At 62.6% G+C, this 16,858-nt stretch overlaps 1 protein-coding gene across 1 annotated transcript in view; it reads left to right on the top strand.

The window, feature by feature from the left end:
• Positions 1 to 16,858, top strand: part of NACC2 (NACC family member 2) — a 66,392-nt gene that overhangs the window by 354 nt on the left and 49,180 nt on the right.

Here is a 16,858-nt window from a genome sequence, read left to right on the forward strand (position 1 = left end):
GAGCTGGGCTGCGAGCCGGGCCCCGGGCGCCTCCCGGCCCCCTCCCGGCCGGCGGCCGCGGGTCCCCGCTCGGGACGCCCGACCCCCGCCCGAGTGCGCCGCCCCGGCCCGGCCCTCCCCAGCGAGCGCCGAGGCCCGGGGCCAGGGTCCGAGAACGGCCGCGCGGCTGCGCATCCGCCGGGCCGGCGCCTCTCCCTCCCGGTCCCGGGGTGGGAGGGGGACCTGGCTTGGGCGTCCCTGCACCCCCCCCCCCGTCCCTCCCTCGTGCGGACCCCGGCCCGGGGAGAACCTGGGGGCCGGCTGCCCCGGGAGGGGGCTCGCACCTGTCATCCGCGGCTCTGACCCTGCGGAGCTGAGGTCTTGGTGCTCCAGCCCCTTATCCTCGGACCTCAGAGGTGACCTCTGGGGCTGCTGCCCGTGCCCACGCCCATGACCCAGGGGGACGACCCAGGTTCTTCCGAAGTCTGCCGCGTTGCGGGGGGGGTGTGTTCGGGGGTGTCATGAGGTCAGAGGTCACCTCCCGGCCCTTCTTCGGGGCCTCTCAGAAGTTTGGTGTTGGGGCTGGTGATTGCCAACTCTCTCCTGCCGCCCTTTAATTAAACTGTGGGCTTGCAGGTGGTAGGTGTCCTGGGGCAGGCATTACAGGCCTTCCACCCTGCACCCGCCCTCCTCCTCCTCCTTCTCAGGGGCCTCCAACTCCCAGATGATGCGGGCCATGGGCAGTTGGGCTCCTCCTCTCTAGCGGTAATTCTTGGGGCTCCCCGAGCCCCCAGCTGTGTGTCCCCTGGTGGGCGTGTTCTAGCTGAGCCTATCCCCTGTGGGGGGAGTTGGAGGGGGCAGTGGGCTCTGGAGGCCGGGGTCCTGCCTGCCCCCAGTGTGCTGGCCCTGGAGGAAAGCTGCTCGTTCTCTGCAGTCTGCAAGGTGGGCCCCTCCCCAGGCAGAGGGGGCAGAGACCCAGGCCCACCCCCCCACCCCCGTTCCTGCATCCTGCACCCACAGGCCGGGGGCCCACCCTCCCTCCTGGTCTTCTCTCTCCCCCCCATCCCTTCCTCCTCCTCCTCTGGAGCCCCTGAGCACCGTCCCCTCCCCCTCCAATGTGCCCAGAAGACGGCAGCAGGGGCTCTCGCACTGACTCGCTTGAGTCTCCTGAGGAAGCCGGAGACACGGCCTCAGTCACTGGCTCTGTTTCACAGGTGTGGAACCAGCTTGGCACGAAGCAGCCAGGCAGAGGGTCAGGTAGTGGGCGCTGCCTCCCGCCTTCTGAAGAGCCACCTCGTGCCTTTGGGCTACGCTTCAACAGACTCTGACCACAGCTGCCCCCAGCCTGGGGGGCCGCTCCCACCCCCTAGAGCCCCCCCACTCCGGGCAACAGAGTGCAGGGAGAGCCCAGGTAGGGGACGCCCAGGTGGCAGGGGCCCGCGCTACGGGGGGGGGGCGGACCGGGCAGCTCGGGGCACCCCGGAGCGAGGCCTCAGGACATGGAGAATTCTCCCTTGGTGATGGCCAGTGCTGGGGCCTGCAACTGGAGGCCTGGGGCTGACCCTCCCCACCCACCCCCTGCTCTGCATTCCAGGAAGCACCGGCCTCAGAGGCAGTGGTGTGGGGTGGAGCCTTGGGAATGTTCTGGAAAGGGTCAACGCCACAATTTTCATCTCCTGACCCCGGTGGGTATGAGGCCCACCGTAGCCCAGGACACAAGGCAGGCAGGTGGAACCCTGAGGCCAAGGTTCACGAGGAACCCTGGCTGCAGATGCCCACCCAGCCTGTGTCGACACCCCGGCCCGTGAGGCACGTGTGCTTGGGATTGAGCTGGAAACCAGGGAAAGAACCCAGAGACAGCCTCGTGCAGCCCGGGGGCACCGGAGCGGGGGCGCCTCTGCGGGGCTGCAGGAGGGGGTGGGCAGAGCCAGCTTCTGGTCAGCACCGCCTCTGCCCTGGGTGTGGCTACTGAGCTCAGACCTCTGGGCGAGGTGACAAGTGATACCTGGTGTCGTGCGCTCCTCCCAGCAGGCTCACGGAGAGAGCAGGGGCCCCACACCGAGTGTCTGTCTCCTCCTCCTGTTTCCTTGGCTCCGGCTCCAACCAAGGTGCCACCCAACAGTGGAATGACCCTACCGAAATGCCAAAGGACCTCCCGGGAGGGACAGGCACCACAGGGGGCCACAGGAGAAGCCACAAGGTGGCTCTTCAGGAGGCGGGAGGCAGCGCCCGCTGCCTGACCCTCTGCCTGGCTGCGGCGTGCCAGGCTGGTTCCGCACCTGTGAAACAGAGCCAGTGACAGAGGCCTCGTCTCCCGGCGGCGTCCTCGGGAGACTTAAGTGACAGTCAGTGCCAAGAGCCCCTGCTGCCCTTCTCTGGGCACGTTGGGTGGGGGGGTTGGACTCTGGAGGAGAGAAGGGGGTTGGAAGGGGTAGGGGTGGAGAGGGAAGACCTGGGAGAGACCCACACTGCCCCAGGCCACACCAGGTCACGGCCCTTCACCCGGGAACACGGCACGTTGACCCCTGAACGGTGGGCTTGCTGGGGAGGTGTGGCGGAGGCTAGGTTCCAGGGACACCACGAGTTCAGGGTAGCATCAGCCACTTGGTTTCTGCCTGAGGCTGGTCTTCCAGGGGCTCTGTGATGCGCTGCTGCTGGGGCCGGGGGGGTTCCCAGGGCAGGGGCAGGCGCGGCTAGTCTGAGCTGCTGCTGGGAGTGGCGCCAGCTCTCAGCTGCCCCACTTTGGGAGCTAGTGAGGTCCCGTCGGGACTGGGGTCTGCCTGGGGCTGGGGAGTGCCTCGGGGCTGTTGAGGGCGGGCTGGGTGGGGCCTCTTGCCTGCCCCAGCCTGCAGGGTGTCCCGGGCCCTCCCGGAGCCCCTCTCCCAGCACCGTGTTACACGGCTGCCTGGCCTGCTCCCCGCCAGCCGCCCAGTCTTCCCCGAGATGAACAGTCGGGCTCTAGGGTGCTTCTGCAGCTCAGCTTGGGGCTACAGCCCGTTGTCTGTTTGGGTCTGCACCTCAATTCAGGGGTGTGTGGGCCCCACCCTGGGACCTGTGGGCGAGGCCTGTGTGGCTGCGGGCCGCTGCGGGTGTGCCTGAAAGGTCTTGCTCCTCCGCCGCCGGGGACCTAGGCTCCAGGGACGCGTGCAGGCCGGGGAGGGCAGCGAGCCCCGCTGTCCTCAGGGCAGGGCAGGGATCCTGGCGATCTGGACTTCTCCTAGTGAACGCTTGCTTTCACCAGGCCTGGCTCTCCGGCTCTTCTGCTCCGGCGGCTGCTGCCTGCCAGGAGCTGGGCTTCCTCCGCCGTGACCTCTGGCCTTTGTGCTTGCGAGTTCAGGTTTTGGAAGTGGAGCCTTGGATGAGGGTCTGGCGGGCTGTGGGTGGACACAGAGGGGTCTGGAAGTGGTCATAGATGTTTGGGATGTGAACTTCGGAGTGAGGCTCGCTGGTGGCCCGCCATGGTGGTTAGCGTCTTCAGAGTGGGGCAGTGTCCTTGAGGACAAGGGCAGCGAGAGCACATCTGAGTGGGAGAAGGAATGGAGGGGGGTCTGACCATGACCCTGGGCTCTCCAGGCCCCTCCCCTGCCCTTTACCACGCGTGCAGGCTGGCCCTGGATCCAGGCAATGAGGCTGTGAGGCCTGACACAGAGCGGCAGGGGCTCTCCCAGGTCACATCCCGCCTGGAGCTATGTGACCTTGGATGCTGAGCGCACCCTCTCTCTGCCCCACCCTGGCCTGTGTGTTTCCCTGTGAAGTCGTAGCTTCCTTGTTTGCTTGCCGGCTGAACGTGAGCGCTGGCCTCGCGCCTCTGCAGGTCGGGCCCAGCCTGGAGGCCCCATCGGGTTTCCTCTCCCTGGAAGTGGGCCGGAGCCAGGGAGGGGCACATGTCCCTTTAAGGGGAGGCTGCTTCTCCTTGGCTCTGGGGAGGACGCAGGCATACTTTCCTCCAAGGCCTTGTTCTCTGTCCCAGGGGGAGGAGAGGCTGGCCCCGGGTCTCTGAAGGAATCTGCCCCCTCCCCCTCGGCCGGGGGCCCTGGCATCCAGGAGGGCACATGGCCATGGATGGGCCCCGCCCAGCGCCTGCATGTGTGCGGGGGAAGCAGGCAGGTCGGGGGCGGGACCGCAGGGCCTGAAAGTGCCCATATATAGTCACTGGGTTTGAGCAGAGTGCGCTCTGAGCTGTGTCCCAGGCCTGGCCCCCTGCCCTACTCCCAGGTCCCCCGGAGGGAGGCCTTGCCTGGGGGTGGGGTGGGCTGGGGGGTGTTGCTGAGAGGTGGTGGATTTGGGGTGACACCATTGTGCAGAGCAGCGGTGCTCTGTGAGTGTTTGTTGATTGCAAATAAAAATCTCCCAAGCACTCCACAGTCAGGACCAGGTGCATCTCTAGGAACTGCCTTTGGGAGTTGGAGCTTGCGCTCTGTGACTGCCATACCCAGGAGAGCTGCCCGGGCTCCTCGCCTGTGGGTTTTAGGGGTGGGATGCCCCAGCTTGGGCCCCACAAAACCCTTGTGTTATGGGGATGCCCCTAGACACTGCACCCCACACCCCCAGCACCAGGCTTGCGCACTCTGATGGCTGCGTGCTGTGGATGTCGTGTCCCTCCTGGTCCGCTGGACACTTATGGGAGCCTGGACTGCGGGGTGGCCCTGTGCCTGTGTCTCGGGAGCAAGAGGACGTTGCCCTGGGTGTTTCTGGCCTGTAGGCCTTCCTGGGGCTCTCCGGCCTGGCTTCCAGCTTCTGCCCCTGCTGTCTCCTTTCTTTGCCCCATCCCTGTCCCTGTGCCAGGAAGGGAGAAGTACCCGCATTCCTGACTTTTGTGCCGTTAAAATATCACAATGTTAACATAGTTCTGCTCATTTAATTTAGTTTCCATTGCGGTGCCGAGCGCCTCTGAAATTGAGCATCCCGATACTTTTGTCGTGTCAGCAGTTTTTTCTTCCTTTTTTTGGGTATAAAACCATTAGAGAGGCAAGATTAAAAAGATACATTACAATTAAAATGTTAATGAAATCTGCATCATACAACTTTTGGAGCCCTTTAGGCATTAATCTTGCCTCTGTCATGTCCATTAACTTCGGCTAAGCTTGTTCCACACTGACCCCTGCTGAGAGATTTGTGCTATAATTGGATTTTTTTTTTAATAAAAAGGGAAAAAAAGGCTTTTAAGAAAATAAAGGTTGAGTGGTGGCTCTGGCTCCTAAGCGACGGGAGGGGGCAGCAGGGAGTACGCAGCCTCCCCCTGGAGGGCTCCCCCTCTGAGTGGGGTGGGGACCCCTGTCCCCCCAGCTCCAGCGCCCCGGCGGCTGCCCCAGGGTCCCTCAAACCATCCACTCAGTGGGGGGTGGGTCCCTGGGACAGGACGGCCTCCCCGGGGTGTTGGACGAGCTTCTGTTGGGGTGTGGGTGTGCAGCATTCTAAGGCTAAGCTCACCTGCCTGGGGAGAGGTGCAGAGCCCAGATGTGGGGGGCGGGGGGGGGCATTGCCAGCCGGGCCCTTGGTGGGATGAGGAAGGGCCGCGGACACCAAAGCCTGGGGTTTTCTCAGGATTGTGCGTCCCCGGAGGGCTGGCCTCCTGGGCACTGGGGTCTCCAGCAGGAGGCTGGGGCTGGGGCCTGTGGGAAAGGGGAGCCCCTCTGGCCTCCTGTCAGGGCAGTTGGGATCCCTGGTGAGTGTGGGTGTTAGGTGCCCCCACGGAGTTCTCTGTGCGGACTCGCCTGGGCGGGGTGCCCCGGCCTGGGTGAGGCTGGGGTCCGGGGTGGCCAGTGGCCAGGGGCCTCTGGGTCCAGTCGGCGGGGCGGGCTTTCCCGGACCCCAGTATTGCAGTCACAGCCGTCACCGGGAAGCTGGTCAGGTGGTTGGCAGTGGGGCTGCTGTAGACAGATTTCACGTCTGTGTGTTTTTGCAACACCTTTCTATAAAGGGAAACATAATTTAAAATATGATTACTTAGTGTTGTAACAGCCGCCTCAGCGCTCCACGCTATGCCGAGATCATTATCAGAGGCTGATATTAACTTGCAAAGAATATTATGCAAATTGCCTGCTGGCTCCTCTGGGAAGCCTGCTCCCGGGATGGGCGTGGGGCACCGGCCAGTGCCTCCAGGGGGACGCTGAGGGACACCAGGAGCAGGGGCAGCCCGGACCTGGTGGAGGCTTCAAGGGGCGTCGCGATGTTTGCTGAGCGCTCATCGTCTCCGTGCTGGGACCTGGCCTTTCCAGAGGTCCCTGGGATCCTTGCAGACAGCCCCATGGTGTGGTTCTCTGTGACGGGGTCTGGGAGGAGCTGGACCTGGGGGTTCACGAGCCCCAAGCAGTTGTCACTCCCTGAGGGAGGGACTGAGGTCACAGACACCCCCCCCACCCCACCCCCCGCCCCGCCCCGCCACGGGTGCTGAGGCCGACTTAGCACCCTGGCCCAGCCCCTGGGTGGGGACGGGGCGCAGTTTAACGGCTTCAAGATTTCCTTCCAAGTTCCCTCTCCCCGTGTCTGGAAGAAATCGGACAGAGCAAGTTTGGGGTAAAAACACCCCTGACCTCATGGGGCAGACAATGTCCACCTGGAACTGGAAGCCTGGTGGCACCCCACATCCTCAGGTCCCCCGTGCTTCCTGTGAGCATGGTCACAAGTGGGCAAGGTCAGGAAGGCAAGGACCTGGCCGGGGTGTGTCAGCCTCCCCCCCACCCCCCGCAGCGTGGACGGGAGGCTCGCTCTCCCCCGGGTCATACGGCCAGGAGGAGGACTGGATTGGAAGCCGCTGGGGCTGGATGGGACCGGGACCGTGCCCAGGATCCCGCCAGGGCTGTCCCTGGGCTACGCGCCACCAGTAGCTGCTTCCTGCAGAGTGTGGGTGTGTCATCTTGGGGTTTCTGAACCCCGTTCCTCACTGTGCTGCTCTTGGACCCTAGGTAAACACGGTGGCCTCCCCGGGCCTCAGGTTCCCCACATGTAAAATGGGGGAAGAGCTTTGAAGAGACACAGACGTGAGGCACATCCCCCTTTCTGGCTGCCGGGATGGTGATGGTCGGGGCAAGTTGAGGCTCTGACTGGAGGGCCGGGCCGTCCCCGGCCCGCTGTTGCCCCCACTGACCTGGCAGTTGCTTCTCTCTTTCCTGCAGAGATCCTCCCTCTCACCCCCACCATTTCGTGACTGCTGCTCTGAGGGGTTCCCTTGGGTCCTGTGGGCTCCAGGAGGGGAGTGATGTTTGTGTGGGTGGCAGTCAGGGGAGGGAGGGAGGGAGGGCATGAGCCGTGTGGGCACCCGGTGGATGTGGCCCCGGCAACAGCTGACCCTACCCCTGGTGGCTTCCAGCGACACGAGTTTGTTCTCACCACCGTTCTGGAGGCCAGAGCCCAAAGTCGAGTGGGCCCGGCTGGTTCCTTCTGGAGGCTCAGGGCCGAATCTTGGCCTCTCCCAGCTCCTGCTGGTGCTGGCGGGCCTCGGCCTCCCTTGGCTTGTAGCCCCATCCCTGCTGTCTCTGCCTCGACGGGCACACGGCTGTCCTCCCTCTGTGTGTCTGTGTTTAAATGTCCCTCTTCTGATGATGACACCAGTCATGGGGGCCGGGCCCACCCTAAGTGCACGACAGCCTCGTCTCTGTCCTTAACTGATCACGTCCACAAAGACCCCGTCTCCAGGTAACATCCCGCTCTGAGGCCCCGGGTGAACGTGAGTCCGGGAGATGCTGTCAGCCCAGTGTGTATGGGGCGGGGGGTGGTCACAGAAATCCTCCCGTGCCTGGCGGCCAAGGGTGGGCTTGCTGAGACAGGCCGTTTGGTTCTGCCCTGTGCTTGCCTGGGAAGGTGGCGATCCAGACACACAGTGGCCACTGCTCCGACAAGTAGCAGATGGTGGGGCCGAAGGGCTAGTATCGGTTGGGATGATTAGAAGGACCTTTGTTTTCGGGACTGGAGCTGGGGTCGAGGGCAGGAAATGGGGCCGTGGGCGGAGGAAGTTTCCTGAGACAGTGTCTGGTTATATAAGTTTCGGGACGGGAGGCAGAATTTGTGTTAATTGTTGTAACCTAGTTTAGTTGGCCAGTCCCTGTCACGTGAAGGGCCAGGAAAGGCGTGTCGGTCACAGAGGCGTCCTCAGGGCTGGGCCTGGCTGTGTGCTGGCTCCCAAATGCAGCACAGACTGGGGCCACTGGGGCCCTCTGGCCCGTCCTCCATCCCCCCCGAAGAAAAGTGAGCTCCTGAAGTGAGGGGGAGGTAACCCGGAGAGGAGGGGTCCCCAGAACGGGCTGGGGCAGCGGGGTGTGGGAGCAATAGCTGGTGCTGTCCTTGGGGTCCACACCAGGCCGGACCTCGAGGGCCCCCACTCCTGGGCCCAGGACTACAGGAAGTCGGCCGCTGGCTCTGGAGAGATGAGATGCGAGCCTTGAGGCCTTCCTCGGTGGAGGAGCAGGGTCCCCGTCTCTCCCCACGCCTCTCCAAGCCTCGCAGACCCACCTGGGCCAGGCTGGGCTGCAGAGTGAGGCCCCCGGGTCGTGGGGGGGCTGCCCAGTGGTTTTGCTCTCGGTCTCTTGTCAGATTCTTAGTAACTCAGGAAAATGGAAAGGAGAACAACTCCTGGAATGATTTGAGAGTAAGTTGCCCTGAGTGGTCACCGCGTGCCGTGTGCGCAGTTCCTGGTGGAATCTGAGCGCGCCAGCCTGGGTCGCCCCTCGCAGCTGGGGCGGTGCTGTGGGCCCGCGGTCCAAGCACAGGCCAGGGCTGCCTTCAGTGTTGTAATTCAGAAAAATTCTAGTTGCTTATGTATAAATTTTGTCATTTTAACTAGTTTTAAGTGCAGTCCAGGGGCGTCAGGTCACTCACACTGTTGTGCGCTGTCCCTCTGTCCGTCCCCTCCGTCCGTCCCCAGACCGTGGTTCTCTGCCCAGACTGGACTGCGTCCCGGTACACACGGGCCCCCTTTCCCAGCCCCCACCCCCCAGCTCCCCCCCGCCCCTCCCCCAGTCCGCAGCCCCAGCACCTGCTCTCCGCCTCTTGAGTCTTTTTTAAGAGATTTTTTTTTTTTAAATTTTATTTATTTATTTGACAGAGATCGCAAGTAGGCAGAGAGGCAGGCAGAGAGAGAGAGGAGGAAGCAGGCTCCCTGCTGAGCAGAGAGCCCGATGCGGGGCTCGATCCCAGAACCCTGGGATCACGACCCGAGCCGAAGGCAGAGGCTTTAACCCACTGAGCCACCCAGGCGCCCCACGCCTCTTGAGTCTTTTTCTTCCGGCTCTCCCTGTGTTGCGGGAAACACAACATCGCATCTGCTATCTTGACCGTTTTTGAAGTTTTGTGGTTCAGTGGTGCCAAGTGACCAGCCACCGTCCACCTCCGGGACTTGTCCTCGGACAAGTAGGAAACTGGTCCCCGTGAGACAGCAGCTCCCGTCCCTGTGTCTATGGGTCCCACGGTCCCGGAGCCTCACGGGGGCCAAACCTGCGGCGTTTGTCCCTCTGCGTCTGGCTGCTCTCACGGAGCGCGGTGTCCTCCTTCATGGAGCACCGCGTGGGCTCCCACCTTCTAGGGCTGAGCCACGTTCCACGCCGTGGACGGACCACGTCTGCTTGCCCATTGCTCTGTCGATGGACACTTGGCTCATTTCCACATCTGGGCTTACCAAAGAACGCTGCTGTGAGCGTGGGTGTGCTATGACGTGTCTGAGCCTTCCTGTGTCTCTTAGGCTCCCTCAGTCTGGAACCTTCCGTGCTCTTTCTTGGCTCTGGAATCCAGGCCGGTTTTACGGAATGCCTCCCAGCCTGGCTTTGTCAGAGGCTAATGTGCGGTAGCTGGCGGGCTCCCGGTAGTGCATCTCGAGTGGGGAGGCCGTGGTGTGTGACTGTCCTGTCCGCTGGAGGTGGCCTCATGTCACTGGGGGACACTCTTGTCTGCTACGTGTGTTTCCACGAGTGGAGGGCAGTGGGTGCCCTCCACCCGTGGGCTCACGCCGCACCCCTCCCATCCTGCCTCTGCCCACGCTCCTCTGTGTGTCCCCAGCTCCTTTTCAGGACCCCCTCGAGCCGGTGAGACCTCCTTTTGACTGGACTGACCACGTCTGCAGAGACCGTGGCTTCAGTAAGATCACATTGTGAGCCGGCAGTGCAGGGGCGAAGGCCCTGTTCCCGGTCCCGCCATGCCACCACCTTGCTCTCTCCTGCCCCTAGTCTCAGAACAGCAGATCCGGCCCCTGACCCCCTGAGCAGGGGGATGTCCCTCCGTCCCTGGTTGTGCCTCTGACCTTCCTCCTGGGCTCCCTTCTGCTGGATGTCGGGGAGGGTGGTCTCCATCTCTGGAGCAGAGGAGGGCCCGCAGGGCTTCCAGCCTGGGATCGGGCCAGCACATGTGGAGTCCTGCTCTGGAGTGGGGCCGCTGAGTCTGGTGACTGTCGTGTCTGCCTAGCTCAGACGGAGGAGGAGGTCTTGTAGCTGGAAGACAGGGCCATTCCTCCTGCTCCAAGATTTGATGGGATTGAGGCAGTCAATCCTAGATCAGAGGATCCTACGCAGAAAGTCCTAGTCCTGAAGGGGGCCATACACGAAGGTGAAGTTAGCAAAATAAAATTAGCCACTCTTGGAAGACATGTTTCTCTTTGGGAAGAAGGAAGGAAGCCAGCACCCAGAGCTTGAGGATGGCCAGCAGGACTGCTGGGCTGCCAGCCAGCCCCATGGGGGGCGTTAAGCCGGGTGCACAGGACAGGGGGCCGGGGCTCTGCATGGCCCGCTGGCCGCCGAGGGGCACTGTGCACCGTGGACCTGTCCCTAGGGCTCCAGGAGGCCCAGATCTTCCCACTGATGGCCCCAGGGGTCATGGTGTTCTCAGGGAGGTGCTGCCCGGGGCAGGCTGGTGCCTCTCCCTGACTCTGGGTGCTGTGCTCTGGGCTTTATAGGCAAGGGCGCCCCAGGCTGGGGTGCGCGTGGGTCAGCCTCCCCCAGGGTCAGGCTGCTGTCCCCAGTGAGGCATTGGGAGGAGACAGGAGCCCTGGTGTCCAAGAGGTCCAGCCACCAGCTTAGGGCTGCAAGCCGAGGCTTGGGATGGCCCTGCTGGCTGCTCCCCTTGTCTCGGACACCTGTGGCCGTTTTAGGAGGGGGACCCCCCCCCCCAACAGAGGGGCTGGGCAGTCACGGCTTTACTTTGGAGTTGGCCAAGAGCTGCTGGCTGGGGGTCTCTGGAGAGCATCTGATACTCCCCTCATTTTGTGGAAGGGACAAAGAGCTGAGCAGGGGATGGTGATGACCGTCCCCACTGATGGTTTTCTTGGGGTCTCAGGGTGCTGCTTCAGGGGGGCTGGGGAGGTTGCCAGCTGCCAGCCTAGCCCTGCCCCTGTCCCGGATCTGCCTGGTTACATGGGCAGGTCCTCCAGCCAGGCAGGATGAACGGGGGGCTGCTTCCAGGGTCAGGATGGCCCCACCGGGGACCCTTAGGAAGGGGCGGGTGTCCTGGTCTGGGTGGGGTGGTGCGGTGGGGGCTGAGGCCATGGCCACAAGGTGGGGCCGCCCCTCTGCTGGCCGGTGGTATTCCTGGTTTCCGTTAGTCCTCCTTGTTTCTTAACTGCGCTTTCGTAACGGTTACAACCGAACAGAGCCACGGGGCGGGCTCGTTCGAGCCCCAGCAGCTGTGATTACATTACAGCCGCTGATTTCCAAGAAACCCCACGAGGGAATTCGTTCAAGCCCACTGTGGAGGCGGCGCCCTGCACGTCTGAGCTGCCAGGCCTTGAGATGCCGCCCCTGTCCTCTGAACTGCCACCGAGCAGGGACACTGCAGGGACAGAGGCCCCAGCCAGCTCCTGGTGGCGACCATGTCGGCAGGTTCTCTGCTAACACACAGGCTGACCCCGTCTAGCCTCTGCTCGGAGCCCCTGCCGGGGAGCTGGCTGGCCTGGGGCTCCGGCCACCTCTCTCCCTCTGCATATCCGGTGGCTTAGGGGCCTGGAAGTTCCCCAGGTGGGCGTCTAGGTCCTGAGTCTGGTTCAGTGTCCGCCCTTGGGGACTCTCCCAGGTTCCTTGTCCTGGAATAGATGAACACGCATGGCCACGTCATGTCTTTTCCCCCGAGACTGTTGGAGATCCTTGACCTTGGGCTGTGGTGGTGTAGGTCAGCCCCTTCTGTTTGTTGGAGCAGCCACCCATGGGGTGAGCCATCCCTGGGAGGGGCTGTCCAAGGCCGTCCCCACGCACACTGGCTCCTGCTCACGCCACTGGGCCTGGGCTGGGGGCTGCTCATGGTGGAGGGGAGACCAGTGGGTTTTCCTGGTGCCAGCCTGGGGCCCAGAAACGCTGTCCTTGCGGCGATCAACAACACAGCCATGCGGTTACTCACTTGTTCTTGAAGGTATAAAGTCAGCTTTACACTCGTGCTGGAAATGGGGTGTGTTCACCTGTCACTGATGTCCCGGCCAGTCCTGGAGGCCCTGGTGCCCGCCCGCCACGTGGGGTAGGTGCTTTACTGAGTCTTGTGGCGGTCCATCTCGGGTCCGGGTGGCTGTGTTCTCCCCGAGCTCCTTCTGCCTGGGAAATCAGAGGGCCCCGCCTGTGTCTGGAGAGGAGACCCTCCACCTGGTCTACTCTCTGCCCCCCTAGAGTAAGGTAAGTGAAAGCCCAACACAGTTTCCTTTGTCGGCTGCATTCTGCACAACCTGGGTGGGGGTGGTCTGTACGTTTGCCGTAGAGTTGATGATAGTTTAAGAGCCCAGTGCGGTGGGCTGACTTGGGGAGGGTCGAGCACGCAGCTTTCCCTGGACAGAGCCCCCCAGGGCGGCAGAGGGAGGGAGGGCCCCATGGCCGCAAATGGGACTCTACTGTGCGTGGACCCAGCCTCCGCCTTCGTCCCAGAGGCCACGTTGCTTCCCCCCTTTCTTGCTTGAGGGCCAGCTGAGGCAGGAGGGGCAGGCCAGGCGTCCCTTGTCCAGGCTGTACCTTGACGGGTCACAGGCTGAGAGCCAGGGATCCAGGCCCACTCGAGGGTATCCTGGGCAGCCCGGGGTCTGCAGGCTCTGCCCCACGGGAGCCGAGCCAGTGTGAGGTGTCCCCTGCGAGAAGCCAGATGGCCACACTGGTAGCTGGTCCCATGGTGGAGCTGGCTGGCTGGCCTGGCCCCGTGTTCCCACAGGCTCCTTGTGGCCCTTGGCCCTCACTGTGGCTCCTCATGGTTCCTTGTGGTTGGTCTCATCCGGGAGGAATGCCCAGACATTTGAGTGGGTGGTTTTCAGGTTCTCTGCCCTAAACTGATAGAGTGTGCACTTTGTTTTAAAAAGCCATGATTGAAGTCAAATTAACATATTTACCTTCAGTGCTCCCAGGGGAACCGTTAGGGATTGGGGAGGTGCGGCAGCGGCGGGCACAGTGACGGTGGCTGGCGGTGGTGGCGCCGGCTCTCCCAGCTTCAGGTACAGGTGTGGGTCCCGTGCTGGCCCCTGGCCTCCCCACGGCGTCGCAGCGTCTCCTGGGCACCCTGCCCCTGGAGGAGGTGGAGACGGACTGCGCCCTGGCCCCCCCACCACCTTGGCCCCCCATGCCTGGGCCCTTGTCCCAGTTGCTCTCTGGCACTGGGGTGGGTCCCTCTGGCCCATATGGCCTTGGTGGCTTGTGGCCCGGGAGCACTTAGTCCTGGAGTCCTACCGGGACCAGGAGGCCTGATGTCTGCTCTCGAGATGCAAGTGCGGTTCCCGGGCCGGGGAGCCCATCTCTTCCCAGCTCAGACCCTCGGTTTCCCGGTCTATAAGAGGAGGACGGGGTGTCGTTCTGGAGCTTAGGTAGAAAACCCAGCAGGACCTGGACATTGTAGCCACAGGCAGTAAGACAGGGATCGTTGAGCCCCTGCACCGTAGGTCAGCTTTCCCGGGGGACGTGGAGTTCTGGGGTCTTGGGAGTTTGGCTGAGGGGGTGGCCATCCTGGGGAGCCCCCTGCGGCTGCGGTGCAGGGTGGGGGTGTGGGGATGCAGCCTCTGCCCCCCCCCCCAAGAGTAATTTTTAAAAACGCGTGCATGGATTGCTGAGATAACTTGCAGAAATGTTCTTCACAGAAGCGGGAATGCAGTGACATCACGTACCTGACTTCCTGCCCTGAAAGGCACGGTGTGGGGCGTGGAGTGCTCGGCGGCTGTCCCCCATCCCCCATCCTTCAGTGCTCAGGCTGTGGCGGTCACCTCCTCTGTTAGGCGCTCCTGGCTGTACGACGTACAGGAACAGTCACGGATCCCGAGTGCGGACTCGGATCCGTTCCCGGCAGCTGACACGCCGCTGGGTGTGCGGGGCGGGGGAGGGGAGGGTCCGGGTCAGAGCGCCCTCCCGGGCCCTTGTCCCCGCAGCCCGCCTGCCAGCCCGCCGAGCTCCTGGCACCTGGATGGGTTTGCTGGTGTCGCGCCTCCGGTGAGGGCGTGGGGTGCGGCTCCCTTCGCTCTGCACCCCGGCCGTCACTGCGTCCCCGTGGGCACCTGTTGTCCTGGACGTGCTTGCTGGACAGGTATCCCTTGGGGACTCCCCTGTCTTCAGCAGCTGATTTGTTGTGGGCTCTGGGGTTGGTCCTGCTTGGGGGTGCTGGCAGGCAGCCTCTTCCTGGGGCATGGGGGGTACAGGTAGGTGCCCCCCAGGCCTTGCTCCGTCTCCCCGGTGACTAACCCTACCCTGCCTTCTGCTTGGTGCCTTTGGATGTCCCCCCCTGGTGTCTGGTCTTGGCTCGCTCCCCCCTTTCTGCTAGACCGGCTTGTGGAGTTCTTGAGATGTTCTGATCGCAAGTCCTTGGCTTTACAGGTCCGGCACGTGTCTTGTCCTCCTCGTCGGTCCTGTCTCCACGCCAGTCTTTCAAATTCTCGATTTCTGTGTAAAGCAGTTCACCAGCCTCTTCCTTAATGGCTGGAGCTGTGTGTCCTGTTCGGGACCTTTTTACCAAAAGCCACATTTTTCTGTGCCTGACGTTTGACTCTCACACCTTTCACACGGAAGTTTGATGGATTATTAGTTAAAAAATTTTAATGGTGAAATAGACATGACATAAAATTTATCATTTTAAGTATTTCTAAGTGCACAGTCCGGGGGTGTCAGCCCGTTCACACCGTTGGGCACCCTCCCTCCATCCATCCCCAGAACGTGGTCGTCTGCCCACGCTGGACTCTGTCCTGTTAGACATTGACTCCCGCCCCCGCCCGGTGTCTGTGGGTCCGACTCCTCCAGGACCTCTCTGCCGGGCGGACCTCGCTGGGGACCACGTCCTCCTCGTTCATCTGCGGCGTAGCCGATGTCAGGATTTCCTTCCTTTTTAAGCCTGAATTATGTTCCATGGTATGGACGGGAAAGCTAGTTCAAAGAGCATTTGAGGAACTGAGTATTTATAGTCACTGAAGAAAGAATGCTGGGGTCCGGCTGTTCGGTTAGTTATGAAATTGCTTAATGTCCCCAAGGACAAGAAAGCCAGAGCCTTCAGGGTTCTCTTTGCTCCTGGACAGAAACCATCATTTGTGTCTTTCGGGCACAAGTCTAAGAGCCGATACCACATGGTCTGGGGTGTAACGAATGTCAGACAGCAGGTCAGGCAGCGGATCTGAACTGATCTCTGCGTGAGATGGTCCTGGGTGGGCCTGCGGACCCTTCCCCCTGTCGCACGGGGAGGGCATACAGTTAACCCTCTGCTGTCTTTCCGAGCTTTGGAAAGTTGTTCTTAGCAGGATGCTTTTGTGCTCCTGAAAGATCTCCAAATACAGTTTTATTTATTTATTTTTTAAACTTTAAAAATTTTTATTTATTTATTTATTTATTTGACAGAGATCACAAGCAAGCAGAGAGGCAGGCAGAGAGAGGAGGAAGCAGGCTCCCTGCTGAGCAGAGAGCCCAATGCGGGGCTTGATCCCAGAACCCTGAGACCATGACCTGAGCCGAAGGCAGAGGCTTAACCCACTGAGCCGCCCAGGCGCCTCCAAGTACAGTTTCAAAAGGCGTGTTTGGCTGTGTTCCGTTGGATTGATTGCACGGGGCGGCAGGGGCCACCGATGGGTACAGCTGGCAGCCCCAAGGCCCTGGTGCCGGGCAGCCTGCGAGCCCCAGCAGCCTCGATGATGGCAGGGGACCTTGTGCTCTCCTCGCTCTCCGCTGCAGAGCCCGGGAGACCGTCGGTGTTCCGGAGACCCGCCTGGGCCTCGCAGTCAGCCTGCGCAGTGGCCTGCTGCAGCTCGTCAGGTGCAAGGGGGCAGGCTCTGCAGGGGCACTGCACGTGGCTCGGGAAAGGGCGAGCGGCCTGGAAGCGGGGAGCAGCCCAGGAAGGGCACTGGCTTCTGAGTCGTGAGACTGGGGAGAAGGCACGTGCGCAGGGCACTGCGTTCCCTTGGGAATGTCCCCAACACCGTGTATAGAAGAGGGGCTCGGGGCTGGCCTCCGCAGGGAGGGAGGGCTTTCGAGCCCAGGATTTCAGGACCAACACTCAGGTTCCGCATCACCCTCCCCGTGGTCGGTATAGGCCATGGTCTGCAGCCTGTGTTCTCGTGGACGGAGAGGCGGCTGGACCCTGGGTCCCCTTCCTGGGGGCGGCCATGTGGCACACCTGCTTGCGGGTCACCTGCTCCTGGCCAGTGACTTCCGGGGAGCAGAAGCCCCCGCCGATGAGCATGCAGGGCCGGTTCCTCTCCCGGGGACCCCGCAGCGCCATCGGGACGGACAGGAAGGCCTGCGCGTGGCTGGGGTGTGATGGCTCCCTCCCCAGAGGCAGGCCACAGGTGGCAGTGAGGAGAGGCCCAGCCGGAACTCCTAGAGGGCCACGAGGGAGGACTGTGCTCCGGTGTCCAGCGCTCGCCAACCCAGGCTCAGCCCGGGAGCAAGCTGGCTCCGGGGCAGCTGGGGAGGTGGCGGGGAGGATCGGGCGCAGTGGGAGCGCCCGTGAGCCCTGAACCACACGTGGCGGACAG

The sequence above is a fragment of the Lutra lutra genome, chromosome 13 (assembly GCF_902655055.1).
Source record: "Lutra lutra chromosome 13, mLutLut1.2, whole genome shotgun sequence".
In the NCBI taxonomy this organism is placed as follows: Eukaryota; Metazoa; Chordata; class Mammalia; order Carnivora; family Mustelidae; genus Lutra; species Lutra lutra.